We start from the raw sequence: 17,429 nt of genomic DNA, 5'->3' as shown, positions 1-17,429 counted from the left end.
TAGAGAACGGCTAATGCACCATCTATACACAGCAGGAAATCAGTCAAATTGGTATTTGTTATTACTTAGCTTTTTAGGCCAGTCTGAGTATTGTGGCTCTGATTGGCTGTCTTACAACTGTTCTGTTAGTATTTCTTATACATCCCTTCTGTTTTATATTGTCTTTTCAGACATACTGTGCTCACCACTACCTAGTTCTAGGTTTCTTCATGCTTTGTCCTCAACTGTATCCATTTCTGTTTGCTTAACCGAAAGCACATCTCTTTGCATGGATTGCAATTTCCAATGCCTGCAAGGCTTACGCGGGTGAGCTAAGGAGTGTGGCTGGCTAGTGGGGCCTGCAGCAAACTGTAAAGAGCAAGCCTCTCACGAGGGCTTCTGCCTCTCAGCTTTCCTCAATGAGAGCGAAACCTGAGAACTAAAAACAGAATTTTGTGTGAAATCTCCCCATTTTCACCTAACTTAATTTTTAAAAATTTTCATGGAGCAAAATGGACTCAGTGCACAAGATGCCTTCTGTGCCCTGTACCTTGCAGAACTATTACTTTTCTGATTTCAATGGCATTTGTTAAAAACCAAAACTGATGTATTTCGTCAGAGTCTTTTTCCAGTTCCCTATGTTTTTATCTAAAAGTAGAAGAATAAATCATGACTTGGCAAAATAATATCTCATCTTAATATCTTTTAGAAGTTTATAGGAAATAAATCTCAAAAAATAATGAATGACTGAGATGAAATAGATATTGTATTTCTTTGAATGGTCAGAAATATTGTGGGAAAAAAATAGTCTGTGGAATAAATAGGAGTGAAGGTAGAGCAATAATATTCCATAATGTGTTTTATTCCAGCATCTCTTCCCATCACTATCTTTCTTTCCTTTTTTACATGTGGCAGCAACAATAGCCCAGATGATAACCTTGAGTCACTATAAGACTAGCAGAAAGAAAAATAATCAGTTACAGACTACTGTGTAATAAATGTAAAACCCCCACCACCCTACTGAATACAAATTTTGGTTCAGTTTTCAGGAAAACGAGGAATATATTATAGGATAGAAAGAACAGCAATTGTCCATATTACTGAAGAATCTACCAAATATATCAAAGTCATTTAATGTTTCTACTCTTGGTGGAATACTCAGCAGAAGTTGGCTAATAGGCTTAGTGTCTTTCTAAAAGCTTGCTTTTCTAAGAAAGAACACTTTAAGATAAAATGTTCAGAATGTGACCTTCAATGTAATTAATGCACCAAAGCTTTCTGTGTGTTCTTTTACTTTATTACTCAGAAATGAGTAATATCAACAGGACACACAGAGTAAGAAAAGAGACCAGTGTGGATAATAGTACTTCCTTCTAGATAGGTTTTTTTTTCCTATGTTTGGTTTTTTTCCAACAGTTTTAAATAATTTTTTCTCATTTATCTTACAATAAGCTTTCTCTAGTTTAGCTAGACAGCTTATCTTTTGTTTATCTGGTCTTTCTTTAATCTTGAAGAAGTAAAACTCCTAAAAGCAAATTAGCATAATTGACTAAATGTTACACCACTGATAATAGATAATACAAGAAAGAAGTATTATGATAGGGCACATTTAGAGTCAAGGTACGTAAGATTAGGGAAGTTCATCTAATTTATTAAATTCACAAACTAATAGACTCTTCATTTTTCTCTCCAAGCCCATCATTTTCTCCACCTATAAATCCTTTTAAGTGATTACAGAAAAATAAAATTTTCCTATTACCCACCTAATCAATTTGTTTTTATTTTCCATTTTGTATTTTCTTTCCATGGCAATAAATTTCTGGAAAGCCCCTTGAAGTTGGAGTTAGGGCATTTCATTGTCTTATAAAGTCTTCATAGAGCCCAATAAATATGTTCCAGGAAACTTAACTTTCTCCCTTAGTTTCTATTCATAATATTATTCCCTGGCATTTTGTATGATTCCAGCAGTTTTTAAAAAGCCCCTTCTAGGATATCTCATGTGATTTTCATAGCAGGACTGTGAGGCTGATTTTATCATTCTTGTTTTGTAAATGAGATAACTGAGATCTGGGAGAGTTAAATGATTCTTTATAAATGAAGTCAAAGTTAAGATTCAGGTTAATATTTCATATTTTTCCACACTTTATAGGTGTTTGGGAAGAAGCACTGCCTCTCATGCCTTACATGCTTCATTTGCTTCAGATTGTAATGAAAAAAAAAAAAAAACTAAGCAACTGTATTTTACTGACTTTTACTTTTCCTGACTAAATAACTGAAAAGGTTTAGATTCTCAAGGATCTTGAAAGGCTCACATATTATCTTGACAGTGATCTCACACAAATACAGAGGTTTTTGGAAACAATAATCACATGTTGAAAGTCATATTTTAGAAGCGTAAGTGAGTCAGGAAAGACCAGTGTTGATTCTGTTGCAGTAATTCATGTTTGAGGTGAGGAGAACTTGACCTAATAGGATCAAGGTTAGAAATGAGTGGATTAAAACTGGATGATTAGATGAAAAGTGATGCCAATAATAAACAAATGAAGAATCAAGAAAAGGAGACAAAATGAGATAATGTGTTTGATACGTGTGAGGTGCTAAAGCGAATAAATGTGAAAGGCTAGTCTTTGGAAGGAAAGGTGTCACAACTGACTTGGAACATGTCAAATAAGTGGTGAAAAAGATGTAACAGCCAGGTGGCAGGTGAAGGAACCATTAGTCAGAAAGAGGGTAAAACCTGACGTATCCAACTCAGAGTTATCCAAATTAAGATTATTGCTGAAGCTATGAAAATACATTTAACTATTTGAGAGGATGAAGGAAAAACAGGAGTTTATGATTGTAAACACTCACAACTGGGAAGGAGGAAATAATAGGAGGAGAGACGATCACAAAAGAGTACTTAGAAAAGTATAAGGGAAAACACATAGTGTTTCAAGAAAAAAATAGATTCTTAATAGTGTTGATGCTTCATGGAGGTGTAAGCAATGAAGATTGAAGTGCCTCTAGGTTTGCTCAAAAGCAGATCATTGAACATCTTGGAGAGAACAGTTTCTGATAAATGGTTGAGGTAATCCTCAGACTGTAAGGTCCCAAGGATTAAACTACAGGAACAAGGCAAGGAAAGACCACATTCATTCTAAGAAATGAATGCACTATAATTGAACAGGAAGCAATATAATCTACCCTGTCACTTCCAGTTCTCAGCCCCATTTTGAATCTGGTGACAGTGCATTCTGGGAATGTGAATACTTTGTTGCGTTGTGTTAGTCTTGCCTGAGGTGATGGAGGTCTGGTGAGAGAAGGTACCATTTATTATGCAATAAATCTAAAAGAGATATATATAATACTTGGAAAGAGATCTGTTTAAACTCTTATTTTCCTCAATTAGTTTTTTATTCATTTTTAATTGATCATGTAAAATATATAAAATATTAAGTAGTTACTCATTGGTTTTAGTCGATGGAAAATTAACTTTTCTCCACTGGTAATATGTAACATAGAGTTGACTTAACTTGAAAAGCTGAATTTAATCACAAATAATCATTTCTTTTTTATTATATCCTCCTTTATATTCTCATCTACATTATTAGCCCTCTCTTCCTTAGATCTTGTGTCAAATTTCCATATTTTTCTAAATTTCTGAAGACAAAAGTGAGTACAAGAGATCTTCAGACCAATCTACATCTCCTCAGTGCTTTTTATCTCTCATTGAGCTGAGTGACCTAGAAGACCAACAAAGACACTGCCACTTCCATCAGAATAGCTGGAATTTCCAGAGAGTTCAGGCAAACAAAAAGTTTGGTTTTGTCTAATATTCAAACACCTATCTCAAACCACTCAAATTTTCCAGATAATTACCTAGCTTTATCTTGGTACCAAAAGAGTAAACTATCTACTTTCTGGAGGCCAATTAAGTGTTCTAAATTACTAGTGTGCCATTTAGCAAATTACCTTTTCAGTGTACTAAAAGTCTCCCCAATAATCCAAAGAAGTTAATATGCTTCCAAACGGTGGGCGATTTATTCCCTCATCAGTGATGGAATCAGATAGTTTGGAGTGTTAATGAGAGTTTTGCTTTGAATCAATGAATCACATTTTAGTCATTGTGGGGCATTGAGTCAGTGAGTCTCTTGGGCTAAGCCAAAGAGGGTAGGAGCTCTTTATCAGTGTGGAAGAGGATGGAGGGGAGTGGGAGATGAGGTGTCCCCACCCTTGAAAAATGTAGATAATGCTATCAACCATTATCTGAATGAAATTCCTATAACATTGTCTGTATATTTGGCAATGATAGGCAAGTTAGCAATCCATGGTCACAAGGAATTATCTGGTTATAGTGTTGTTGTGAAGTAATCACCTTCTTTAATTTTAATGTAGGAACCATTGACTTTTTTTGTCCTGGCCTTATTTGAGTAGTGAGATAATTTATTTCCTGCCAACGATAAATTTCACTGACTTAAATGTAAATGAACTTACTAAGTGCAACTCTTTGGTTATAACCCTTCATGTGTTTCTCCATAAACTTACCAATAGTTGTAATGATTTATGTCTACTTTATTATTTACTATTATTTTCTGTTGTTGTTGATATTCCACCTGGAATAGCAATTGGAAATTTATTTTAAGATTTTTTTCCTTTTGCCCATGGATCATATTTTAAGCAATATATAGATACATATTACATGCTGTTCTACTGAATAAATCACAGCTATCCTACATTGTTTTAGGAGATACTGTCAAAAATATTGACAAATGCTGAAGGCTTATCAGTCATGATAATGAATAAATGAAATTGCTTTGACAAATAAGCAACTCTATTGCACACGATTCAATGCTTTTTTTTTTGTTTTTGCAAATTGAAATTTCCTTAAATCTTATCCAAACTTTATCTCTCTGAAATGCTTTCAGGAGGATATGTATAAAAGCAGTATAATTATAGAATAATCAATTAAATGCAGCCTAGATATAATTTACATTATTTTTACAAGCGCATAAAGCCCCCATAAGCTATTTTCTTCTGAACAGAAATAACAAAACTCTAAATGAAGTGCAGTCTCTTCCTTTAATGTGTAGTTCCAGAATATTTCCATAAGAGCTTCACTTCAGTGTGCTTAGCTGAGCCAAATCACTGAGCTTTTTCAAGTCTATCAAGGATACACATTAAGAGATTGAATCCTAGCATCAAGATGACGCTCAAATAGATAAAAGTTTTGAACGTCAATCTGAGACTGTATTATAGCTATTATTAATGAACATAGAAGTTGAACACTTGGAACAAGGCCGATATGTGGGGGAAAAAAAGATTTGGCATCTGATGAATTACTTAGCATTTCTTTTTGTAAAGAATAAAAGCTTTCTGGCTACTAACAAAGAGTTTGTGATCTGTATGGCAGTATTTTGAACAAGGAGATCATTTATAAATGGAGTCTTTATATTTAGGAAGTGATTATGAGATGCAGCTGCAAGTTTTAATGACTTTTAATAAAGCATGTTATAAAGTGAATTAGCAATAAATGTTTAACATGATACTGAATCAGTACATTATACAACACCATTAGACATATATATATTTATATTGGATTGTTAAAGGAATATATGTGTTACTGTAATACCAGTGGTTTTGTAATTTTCTAGGATATTTTGAAAGAAAGTTCAAGGCAGGTGAAATTTTAATAAATGGAATTAGTATATCAACTAGCTCTGCTAAACTAGTAAAAATTTTAGTTATATAACCAATAAAGAGAAGCTGAAAGCTTCTTAAATTTCTACAATGCATAGAATTATACAACAAGATTCATAGTACTACATAAAGATATAACATTTCAATAGTTTTCAATTCTTGCATATTTCATAAAGAAACATGAACATATTTAGTAAGAAAAAAATGGTTTGTCAGAAATAATCTCTGTTCAACACTTGTTTTGATGGCATTGTCAAAATTCTAAATTTCATAGTCAGGTGCCAGAATACTGATGAACAGAAGCAAACAGCTCATAACTCACCAGTTTCTGTTTGTACAAGTATTTGTAGGTCACCTCAACATGCAGAATGATACACTATAGATTGCTTTTAAGGACTAATCTTGGTCTCTGACCTCAAGGAGGTTAGAGTCTAATAAGGCAAAGCAAGGATATCTAGAATCATGAAGTCATTACAAGGTAGAACTGGAAATGTGCTTACAGATTATGAGGTTAGAAAGCTGATCCTCAGAACATTTCTTAAATTTATTAAAACATTCAAATTTAGTTCATGACCGAGTTGAAATAGACCATAAACTATGATTTAATCCGTGATGAAACTCCAAGAATGGTAAAGGAAAATTGAATACTGTTTAATGAATGTCTCTTTATGAAACCACAGTTCAGGGTAAATGAGCAACCTGGGATGTTGAGAAAACAGAGAAAAGGCAAGTCTCCCAAAGTCTTAAGCACGGGTGATTGAACATCCATCATGGATGCAGCTAGGTGTAGCGCTGCTGTATTTAGACAATCACTTTTTGTTCTAACTTTTTATTTATTTTTGAATAATTACAGACTCAAAGGAAGTTTCAGAGATTGGTTACTGTAAATCTTTCACCCAGATTCCCCCAAAGGTAACATCTTACATAATTATAGTGCAATAATAAAACCAAGAATTGATATTGGTGCAATAATGTCAAATATACTATAAATCTTACTTAAGAGTTGATCAGTTTTTATCTGAACTCATTTGTGTGTGTGTATGTGTGTGTGTGTGTAGTTATATGTAATTTATCCCATGTATAGATCTGCATAACCACCACCACAATCAAGATATAGAACTGTTTTATTGCCACAAAAAACTTCTTTGTCCTAACCATAAATAGTGTGATCCACTCTCCACTTCCCTGGCAACCACTTATCCATTCCATTCTCCATCTCTAGAATGTTTCCATTTTGAGAATGTTGTATAAATGAGATCATATAGTGTACAATCTTTTGAGATTGACTTTTATTTTTTCATTAAACATAGTACCTTTGAGATCCATCCAAGTTGTTGCGTGTGTCAGAAGTTTATTCCTTTAAATTCCTGAATAGTATTCCATGGTATGGATGTACCAGTTTGTTGGTCCATCTACTGGTTGGAGGATTTGAGTTGTTTCTAATTTGGGGCTACTATAACAGTGTTATGAACATTCATGTATAGGTAGTTTGTTATGCAGTAATATATAACCAGAATATCCCCCGATAAGTACACTTGAACACTTAACAGGATGTGTTAATAACACATATTGAGGAGGCAGGCAATATACTGGAGAAAACAAAGGATTTGGGACAAGTAATACTGTTTTAAACTCTGGCTTTCCACTGATGAATGATGGTTTTATACCAGTTACTTTTGCTCTATGAGTACTAGTTTCTGATACGCTGTAGGTGTAAAACAATAATATTTTTCTTAGAATTAATGCAGAAGCTTAAACAATTCAATAGTACTTCCACACACTTATTGATTTTCAAAGAAGAGATTTTAGTTAATGCCAGATGTACTTGATTTTATAATCTTTCACACAGTCCATAACAAAAAAATAAGGATATGAGTATGCAAATTAACAATATGTACAAATATAGATGGCTTACAATTTATATTATTTATAAGTTCACAAATACATTTACAAAAACTTGACCATATATTGTGCCTCCTAGCAAATCCTGCCAAATTTCAAAGGTTTAAAGGTCTAAGAGCATGGTCTTTAATCAATACCATTTAATTAAAAAAGAAATTAGTAAGAAAATAAGTAGAGTCTTTTCAACAAATAGTGCTGGAACAAGTGGATATCCAAGTGCAAAAAAGTGAATCTAGATACAAATTTTACACCATTCTTAAGAATTACCTCAAAATGGATCATAGACCTAAACGTAAAATGCAAAACTATAAAACTCCTACAAGACAACAGAGGAGAAAATCTAGACAATCTTAGGTATGGCGATGACTTTTTAGATGCAACACCAAAGGTACAATCTATTGGAGAAATAATTGATAAGTTAGACTTCACAAAACTAAAAACTTCTGCTCCGTGAAAGATAATGTCAAGAGAATGAGAAGACGGGTCAAAGATTGGGAGAAAATATTTGCAAAAGACATATCTGATAAAGGACTGTTATCAAAAATATATGAAGAACTCTTAAAACTCAATAATAAAAAAATGAACGACCCAATTAAAAAACCTGGCAAAAGACCTGAACAGACGCCTCACCAAAGAAGATACACAGATTGCAAAAAAGATATGCAAAGATGTTCCTTATCATATGTCATCAGGGAAATGCAAATTAAAACAACAATAGGATACTATGGTATACCTATTAGTTGGTCAAAATTCAAAACCACTACACTGATAACACCTAATACTGGTGAGGATGTGGAACAAAAAGAACTCTCCTTCATTGCTGGTCAGAAAGCAAAATGGCGCAACCACTTTGGAAGACAATTGGGTGGTTTCTTCTAAATCTAAACATACTCTTACCATACAGTACAGCAACCGTGCTCCTTGATATTACCCAAATGAATTGAAAATGTATGTCCATACAAAAACCTGCACATAGATGTTTACAGCAGCTTTATTCATAATTGCCAAAACTTGGAAGCAAGCATGATGTACTTCAGTAGCTGAATGGGTAAATAAGCTTGTGCTACATACAGACAGTGGAATATTATTCAGGGATAAAAAGAAGTGAACTACCAAGCTATGAAAAGACCCACTTTCTCTGTTTGAGTTCCTAGTACTTTGTCTACCACATAGTGAGTGCTCAAAAGTATTTGTTGAGTGAACGTCTACCTTTTCAAAGAAGATTAATATTACATAAAATTTTTGTCCTGTTGTTTATCCTCAATGCAATTGCATTCATTTTCCTTCTAACTTTTTATTTTTTTTGTTTTTATTTTATTTTTTTCTGCTTAATCTCCCCAAACCCCTCTGTACACAGTTGTATATGTTAGTTGCATGTTCTTCTAGTTGTGGGATGTGGGACGCCTCCTCAACGTGGCCTGACGAGTGGTGTCATGTCCACGCCCAGGATCCGAACCCTGGGCCGCCAGAGCGGAGCACGCGAACTTAACCACTCGGCCATGGAGCTGACCCCCCTAACTTTTTATTTTGAAAAATTAGAATCTTACAAAGAGATTGAAATAATAGTACAATAAACACCTATGGTCCCTTCACCTAGATTTACTCTTGGTTAATATCCTATCTTTTGTTATTGATGTTCGGTACTGTGTTAAGTTACACATTTTTAACTATCTCAAACCTAGTCATTATTGCTGTTTTTTTTTAGTTAGCACTTCTTTAGATGTGCTGACAATTCTTTGCTCACTATTGCTTTTTTTAATACATAGAGATATAATTCTCATAACATAATATTTACCCTTTTATAGTATAAAATTCAGTGGTTTTCAGTATATTCACAAGGTTTTGCAACAGTTACCGCTATCTAATTTCAGAACACTTTTATCACTCAAAAAGAAACTATGTACCTGTTAGCAGTCACTGTCCATTTTCCCCTCTTCTCAGACCTTGGCAACATCTAATCTACTTTCTATCTCTATCTCAGCATAGGTTTCCCTATTCTGGACATTTCATATAAATGAAATCATAAATCTGTGGTCTTTTGTGATTGGATTTTTTCACCTAGGATAATGTTATCAAAGTCTCTTCATGCTGTAACATGAGTGAGTACTTCATTTATTTTCATAGATGTATAATGTTCCATTGTATGAATGTACCACACATTGTTTATGCATTCATCAGTTGATGGACATTTTGGTGTTTCTCCATTTTTTGCCATTATGAATAGTCATTAATATTAACAATCATGAACAAGTTTTTATGTGAACATATATTTTCAGTTTTCTTGGTTATATACCTAGGAGTGGAATTGCTTCGTCATGTGGATTAACATTTTGAGGAACTGCAAAACTATTTTCCAAAGCAGCTGCGCCATTTTACATTCCCATCAACAGTGCATGAAGGTTCCAAATTTGTCACATCCTTATCAATGCTTGTTATTGTCTGTCTTTTTATTTATAGCCATCCTAGTGTGTGTAATGGTATCTCCTGGTTTTGGTTTGCGTTTGCCTAATGATTAGTGATGTTGAGCATCTGCCGGGGTCCCGCCCCGGCGGAGTCCAGGTTCGTGAGGGATGGACGGCGTCGGCGCAATGAGGGGAAAATAAAGGGGACGTGAGACTTGGGTTGGTGTTAGCAAGTCCAACTTTACTGTACACAACTGTCGTTTATATATTTTTCAGGATTAGTACAGAAATAGTTCTACAAATATTCTCAGAGAGATAGGGAAGTAAAGAACGAGCACAAGAATATTTATTAGCATTCTATTCTATAGAGCATAAGGTTAATGGTAGTCTTCTCCGCAATTAGCTAGTGTTTGTTGTCTCTAAGCTAAAGGAGATAGGTACCTAGGCGTCTGTTGTGATTCAAGGTAAAGTTAAATCAAAGAGAGAAGGTCCGGGCCTCCGGACAGGACAGCAGTCCGTTTGGTTACATCCTGGTGGAGCCATCCCTACCTCCCTCAATCATTTATGCCATTAGTGTAGATGGTTAATGGGAACAAAAGGCGACTCCAGGGTATCTTATCCCCAGGGCTATCTGCATTCTCAGCGGGCAGTTAAACATCTTTACATTTTCGCGCCCTTTAGGGGGTGGAAGCATTCCTTTGTCTTTTAAATTGTAGAGCTAACAGTCCCTTAAGTACACTGCCGGAGAAAGTATCATTTTGTTAGTAAAGTAAAGGGCTGAAAAGCTAAGCTAAACTATATATCTTCAAGAATAAAAAACAGAAATAAGTATAGACATAACCTTGCTAGAAAGCATGCATATAATTCAGAAAATATCAGGGGTGTCGGCCGGCCATTCTTCACCGTGGGTCATCCCTGCACCCCTCGACCCTTCTACTCATCAATTGTTTATTATTTATTGCTTTTAGGAGAAAACCTCTATAACATTTTAACAGAAAGCAGAAGGTCAAGAATAATATATAGATACTTCTTGATCATCCAATTAACCAGCAAACTTAGAAGGACGATGCATATATATATTTAGACAAAGAACTGGAGGGAGAAGGAAACATTAACCAGACAGAGGCCATAAACCTAATTCGACATCTTATCTGGGCAGGATTCCTTTCTGATTGTCTCAAATGGGACTGTGTGCTCCTCCAATAATTAACTGAAAAATATCTTGAAAGTTACCTGCAGGTGGTCACATTCTCTTACTATATCTAATTTTCCCAGGAGGTAGTGCCTCCCAAGCAGCCACCCAAAGGAGTGAAAACTGGAGGTTAAGAAAGGAAAAGGAATGAAGGGCAATTAGAAGCAGCACAGGTTTCAGAACTATGTGAGGGGCTGGCCCGCTATTCTTCACCAAGAGGCAACCCTGCACCCCTAGGCATTAATCGGCTGGACCCTGTCAAACAGCTGATCAAATGATGTAGCCACGGCTCCCAGCAAGCATCTTTTCATGTGATTATTGGATATCTATGTATCTTCTTTGGAGAAATCTCTATACAAATTCTTTGCCCATTTTTTAACTGGGATGTTTGTCTTTTTGCTAATGATTTGTAAGAGTTCTTTATATATTCTGGGTACTAGAACCTATCAGATATATGATTTGAAAATATCTTCTCCAATTGTATATGTTGCTTTTTCTCACTTTGTCTATTATGTCCTTTAAGACACAAAAGATTTTAATTAAGATGAAATCCAATTTATCTGTTTTATATTTTGTTTTTTTGCCTGTGATACTGGTGCCATACATAGGAAACCACTGCCTCATCCAAGATACCAAGATATCCATCTATGCTTTCTTCCCAGAGTTTTACAGTTTTAGCTCTTATGTTTAGGTATTTGATCCATTTCGAGTAAACTTTTGTATGTGCTGTGTTGTAGCAGACAACTTAATTCTTTTGCTTGTGGCTGTCCAGTTGTCCCAGCATCATTTATTGAAGAGTCTATGCTTTTGTCGTTGAATGATCTTGGCACCTTTGTTGGAAATCAGTTGGCCACAGATGTAAGGTTTATTTTTGGATTCTGAATTTTGTCCATTGATCTACATGTTATTTTCATCCCAGTACCACACACTCTTTTCACTGTACTTTTGCACTACGTTTTGAAACAGGCAAGTGTGAGCCCATTCAGTTTTATTGCATCTTGCTTGATGCTCATTCATTCATGTGATGAATATTTATTTGTAACTTCCAGAACTAGATTTTAGAAGGTTTGAAAGGTATAGCAATTCATATTATGTGGTCTCTGATTAGCTTAGATATTATTTGGGAAAGAGAAAAGGCATATATATGAAAGAATAAATAAATATATATAATAACTTATATCCCAAATATTTACTTTTTCCTGTGATTCAATAAGTTCATAACAGAAATCAAATATGCTTAGGCAGAGAAGTGAATGGTACAGTTTATGAGACTAGCGTGTGTGTGAGCAAGAGCAAGTCTCTTATCTAATGAGTGAGCCTAGGCTGCTGCCCAAAATCTTAACCTACATTTGACTCTGTTATTCTCTAGTTCTTGTCACATATAGCTTACTTCAACCCAGATATCTTTTCTGATTATGTGTACAAACACATGTTTGCACACATATGTTGCAACAAACACCTTTCCGTCTCGTGGTCATCTTTCCTGATCATGTATACCTCTCCTCAATATGTATTGTAGTTTATAATATATATAACATACATATATAATGTATAATAGTATATTATCATGCTATATTATAGTATATAATAATATCATATATAGTATTGTACTATATGTAATACACAATATTATATATAATATATAATGCACATGTATTATATAATATACATTATAATATATACATATGTTAGACATAGAATATAAATATAAAATGTGTAATATGTTCTTTGGCATATTGTCATGTAGACCTTTTTTAGGGGAAAGCATGATAGAATGGTATTTGCAAATTACCTAATTCATGAGAGTTAGAGCCCCATTTCACTTGAATATTAAATGACTAATGCAAGGAAAAAATGCTATGATTGAGAAAGGGAAGATTAATGCAAGAGTGGGAGAGATCTCAGGGAGATGTGACTGAAGTATTCCCTGGAAAGCATTCCCCTCAAGGGTATGTGTCTAGTGACAGTGTTTGTTCCAAAAAGAAAATAAATGCAAAGTAAACACAAAAGTAATTGTTATTGTTATGATTACCTATAGTTAGTGTGACATTTCACCAAAAATACAGGTGCAAAAATAAAAACAATATGTTTGTGTGTGCATATGAAAATATCCTATCTGAACAGGTAAATAAGTTGATTTGAAATTTAATTGCCTAGGGAAATATGTGTTTCAGCATGAAATACCTAACCAGCCAAACAGTTTAAACAAGTTTATGCCTGTATGTTACAAATAGATCTCTGACAGGATTAGGTAAGAAGCCTGGAGACAAATACAGAAATAAAGGAATTGCTTTGCTTTGAACTTTTGGCGAAAAAGTCTTAACCTTGTTTTTAAAAGTTACTATTCCGTAGAGGAAGATGGGCACAGATGTTAGCTCAGGGCCAGTCTTCCTAAAAATAAATAAATAAATAAAAGTTACTATTTATTTCTGTGAGAAGGCATGAGAAATCAATGTCAATACTTATTTAGCACTAGTAATTTCAAACCATACAATACCATAAAGGTTGAGGGAAGCAAATGAAGTTTTCTAGATTACCAGTCAAGAAAATCAGCAAAGCAGTTCTGGGACTCTTTTAACAAAACTATGGATTCTAGGCCCTATTCTAGACTTGCCAAATCCTAATCTTGTCTCTGGAATGAGAGAGCAGTGAAGTAGAAGTGTGTGTGTGTGTGTGTGTGTGTGTGTGTTTACAACTTTTGTGGATGTTCTGATCTTGTCTTTTGAGAAGAAATGTTTGCAGAACATCCTAATGGAGTAAGGAATTAGAAGCATATCATCAGTGACCCACATATTATTTCCTTTATTAAGGGCCCTCAAAGCCATTATTCACTTTTTGGTGTTAAGCACAGGCAGAGATGCTTAGGAAGATTTTACATGTGGGAAATGCTAGGTGACTGGAAAAAATGGGTCCATGTGAGGAGGGAGGGTTGACACAAGAAAGAATCATTGAAGCAGAGGAGGTGGCTTTGTCCAAATAAATGCTGGTCCCTGCCTTCTCAGTCCTGGTTAAGACAGATGGCAAAGATTGAACCAAGGTTTGCAGCACCCAGATTTGTATGTCTGTCATCCATGGCCTTTCTCCTGTATACCTGGCACAGTTCTGTGTTCTCAACCTTCAGCTCTGGCTCAGTGGATGCAAGCTAGAATTCCAATACCTTGGCCACTGAAAACCCAACACTACAATTCTCCAGAAAGCCTGATAGATGTGCTCATTTTGTGGTGTTTTAAATTGTTATTCTCATGTCAATTCTCCATTCATTTTCCCTACTGGACCATGAGATATGGTTTTATCATTTCTGTTTTTTAAATGCCGTGCTACAATATCTGTGATCTTTCAATGGCCACAGAAAGCAATGAACTTTGGCAATCACAGTTTAAAGGAACTAATTGATAATGTGAAAATGAACTCAATGGAAACCAGTTAAAGTTAAACCTAAAAAATGTTTATGAACACTGAATAGAATCCTCCTTAGAACGGATCCTATGGACTTAGTTGGCAATGGTTGAATTTCCAAAACACAAGGACCTAGGAGGCATTGCAAATTGATGCTTAAAGACTCAGTGCGTGAGTAAGGATTGTTAGCAGAGTTGGCCAAAATTATGTCAACTAAAGTAATATCTTTAAAAAATAAATTAAAATATTGAGCTAGATAAAAGGAACATTTTCTTTTACTTTTTATATGTGGCTCCTCTAATTATTTGCCTTGAAAATTTCACTGTGTTGAAAGGATTAAAGCCACTTTTGCTACAACTTCCCTGTTTAATAATAGTATGAGTTTATTTTAAAGTGAATTTAATACTCTTAAGAATTATGATGCAACTTGCAGTTTTAGAAAATTTTAAAAGTATCATTCACGTTTGGTAAGTAAGAGATAAATTGCCAAATTGATTCAAGTAAATTGTTCAGTATCTTGATTGTGGTGACAGTTTTAAATTTTGCTCTTTAAACATGTGCAGTTTGTTGGTGTCACTTGATCCTCACTAAAACTGTTATAAAAACGAATTTCATCTGTTTCTTTGTACTTTTTAAAGGTGGCTATTAGAAAATTTAAAATGACCCATGTGGCCTGCATTACATTTCTATTGAAAAGTGCTGATCTAAACCTAACTACCATTTTGCTGGAAATATGGGAGACAAAAAATATGTTAAACACCTCCCCCGGGGTTCAGTCAGCTGGATCCGAATGTGGAGAATGTAGGACAAATGACCAGGATTTTTCAACAAATATATGGTTAAAAGGGATTTATGAAAAATAGCAATCAAATGCAATCTGTGACTTTTTTAGACTTTGATCTTACATTTCTCTTAAGAACTTGTTCAGCTCTTTTGAAGACACTGTGCTCTCTTCTCTCTCTCCCTCTCTCTTTTACTACCTCCCCCTCTTCTTTTGGGTTCCTCTATTTGTGAAACGTTATTCCAAACATCCACAAGCTAGTAATTTGGGCATTGTCGTTGACTTTGCCTCTCTGCTTGCTTTTTCATATCCTATCAGTAATCAGTCTTAAATTCTTTGTTAAGTTTGGCACCTGAGCTAACATCTGTTGCCAATCTTTTTCTTTTCCTCTTTCTTCTCCCCAAAGCCCTCCAGTACGTAGTTGTGTATTATACTTGTAGGTCCTTCTGGTTGTGCTATGTGGGATGCCACCTCAGCATGGCTTGATGAGGGGTACCATGTCTGCACCCAGGATCGAACCAGCAAAACCCCAGGCCCCTGAAGTGGAGTGTGCGAGCTTAACCACTCAGCCATGGGCTGGCCCACACTTTTAAATTCTACCTTGTATTTTTCTTTGAATCTGGCTTCTCCACTCTGTGGCTGTGCTAGCAGTCTCCTCATTGGTCCCCTGACTACTTCCAAATCCATACCACTCTCAGGCTTATTTTCTGAAACACAAATCCTAATCTTTCCATGCCCTTGCCTATTAACATCCACTGGCTGCTCACAACTGACAGGGTAACTTCTAGGTGTAATTTGCAAAGCTCTTCACAAGCTGAGCCCACCTTTCTCTCTAATCTCATGTATGTTTGATCATTCCCCATGATATGTTGCAAAATAAAAATATCATCTCAGTGTTTGCTAAGCACTTTTCATGCCATATCTAATTTAATCTGTATAAGAATCCTACGAGGTAGGTAACATTCTAATCTCCATTTTATGGATGAAGAAACATGATGCATATTTATTAAATTGAATACTCAAGTTGACAATCATGGCTAGATAGTCAGGATTCAAATTAACTGCTCTACTGGTCTGCCAGTGCCTAACATTTAGTGCTATTTCTCCCTCCTGCCAGTCCGCAACCCTTTCTCTCTCTCTCCCTCTCTCTCTCACTTTCTTTCATTATTTTCTTGAACTTCATGACAGGAGTTTATTAAGTATACTACTTACTATCAGTTAGTGTCTCAGCAGGAAACATAGATCAATGAAAGTTGATAATTCAAAGGGAGTTTAATAAATGGATTATTTACGCAGTGTAGGCAGGATATAGGGAAACAATAAGAGCATGTGGTCTCCCACTGGGAGGTGCCTGAAGGGACAGAGGATGGAGGATGGGAGCACTCACCTCATTTCAGAGAAGATGATTGTATGGACAGGGTTGCCTGCCAGGACCTGTGTTTTCTTAAAGAATGACTTAGCCACTGCAACGACTTCACAGGCAGGGAGCTTGAGAGCAAAGCCCCAAACTCTCTTCCCCAGCCCTGCTATCTCCTGCTGGTGCCTCTCATTGGTTTCATCCAAGTAGAAACCAGAGAAAAGAAAGCCATCTGATATAGTCTACTCAGGTCGGCCTCCTGTGGTACAGAGGTGAGTGGTGAACGTAAAAGAAAGATCTTTTTAAATGTGAAAATATCCCTACAAAATAGGTAACATTTTGTGTATGTTCTAAGTCTACACAAATGGTATTGTGCTGCACATCTAGTTCTGTTATCACTTTTTCCTTCAGCAATGTTTGTGAAGATATCATTATGTTGTTTATCTTCCTGTAGTTCAAATACTCCTAAGTGCTGCATAGTATCCCATAATAGTGACCTACCATATTTTACCTACCCGTCTTCTAGAGATGGACCCACAGATTGCTTTCAATTACCAGATATCATGCATAATATTGGAATAAAGTCTTTGAACGTCTCCTATTGACTTATGGGTTTGCAGGGTCAGAAAGTTTTCACACTTTTAATTTCATTAACCACTGCCAGGCTATTTTCCAGAATGGCTCTTTGAATTTATATTCTTTCCAGTAGTGCATGAGGATTTCCATTTTCTCACATTGTAG

General features: G+C 35.3%; 1 protein-coding gene across 7 annotated transcripts in view; it reads left to right on the top strand.

Annotated features, from left to right (window-relative positions):
- SNTG1 (syntrophin gamma 1) overlaps nt 1-17,429 on the top strand; it is an 867,628-nt gene that overhangs the window by 7,238 nt on the left and 842,961 nt on the right. For 2 of the 7 annotated variants that reach the window (XM_070221558.1, XM_070221560.1), the window contains exon 2: nt 6,512-6,570. The exons of the other annotated variants lie outside the window; for them this stretch is intronic. The gene's annotated coding sequence lies outside the window, so the exon portion shown is untranslated. The remainder of the gene's footprint in view (nt 1-6,511; nt 6,571-17,429) is intronic. 7 annotated transcript variants of the gene reach the window in all.

This window comes from Equus caballus, chromosome 9 (genome assembly GCF_041296265.1).
Source record: "Equus caballus isolate H_3958 breed thoroughbred chromosome 9, TB-T2T, whole genome shotgun sequence".
NCBI classification, from domain to species: Eukaryota; Metazoa; Chordata; class Mammalia; order Perissodactyla; family Equidae; genus Equus; species Equus caballus.
Note: the sequence above shows the minus strand (reverse complement) of the source record. Positions and strands in the feature narration are given on the sequence as shown.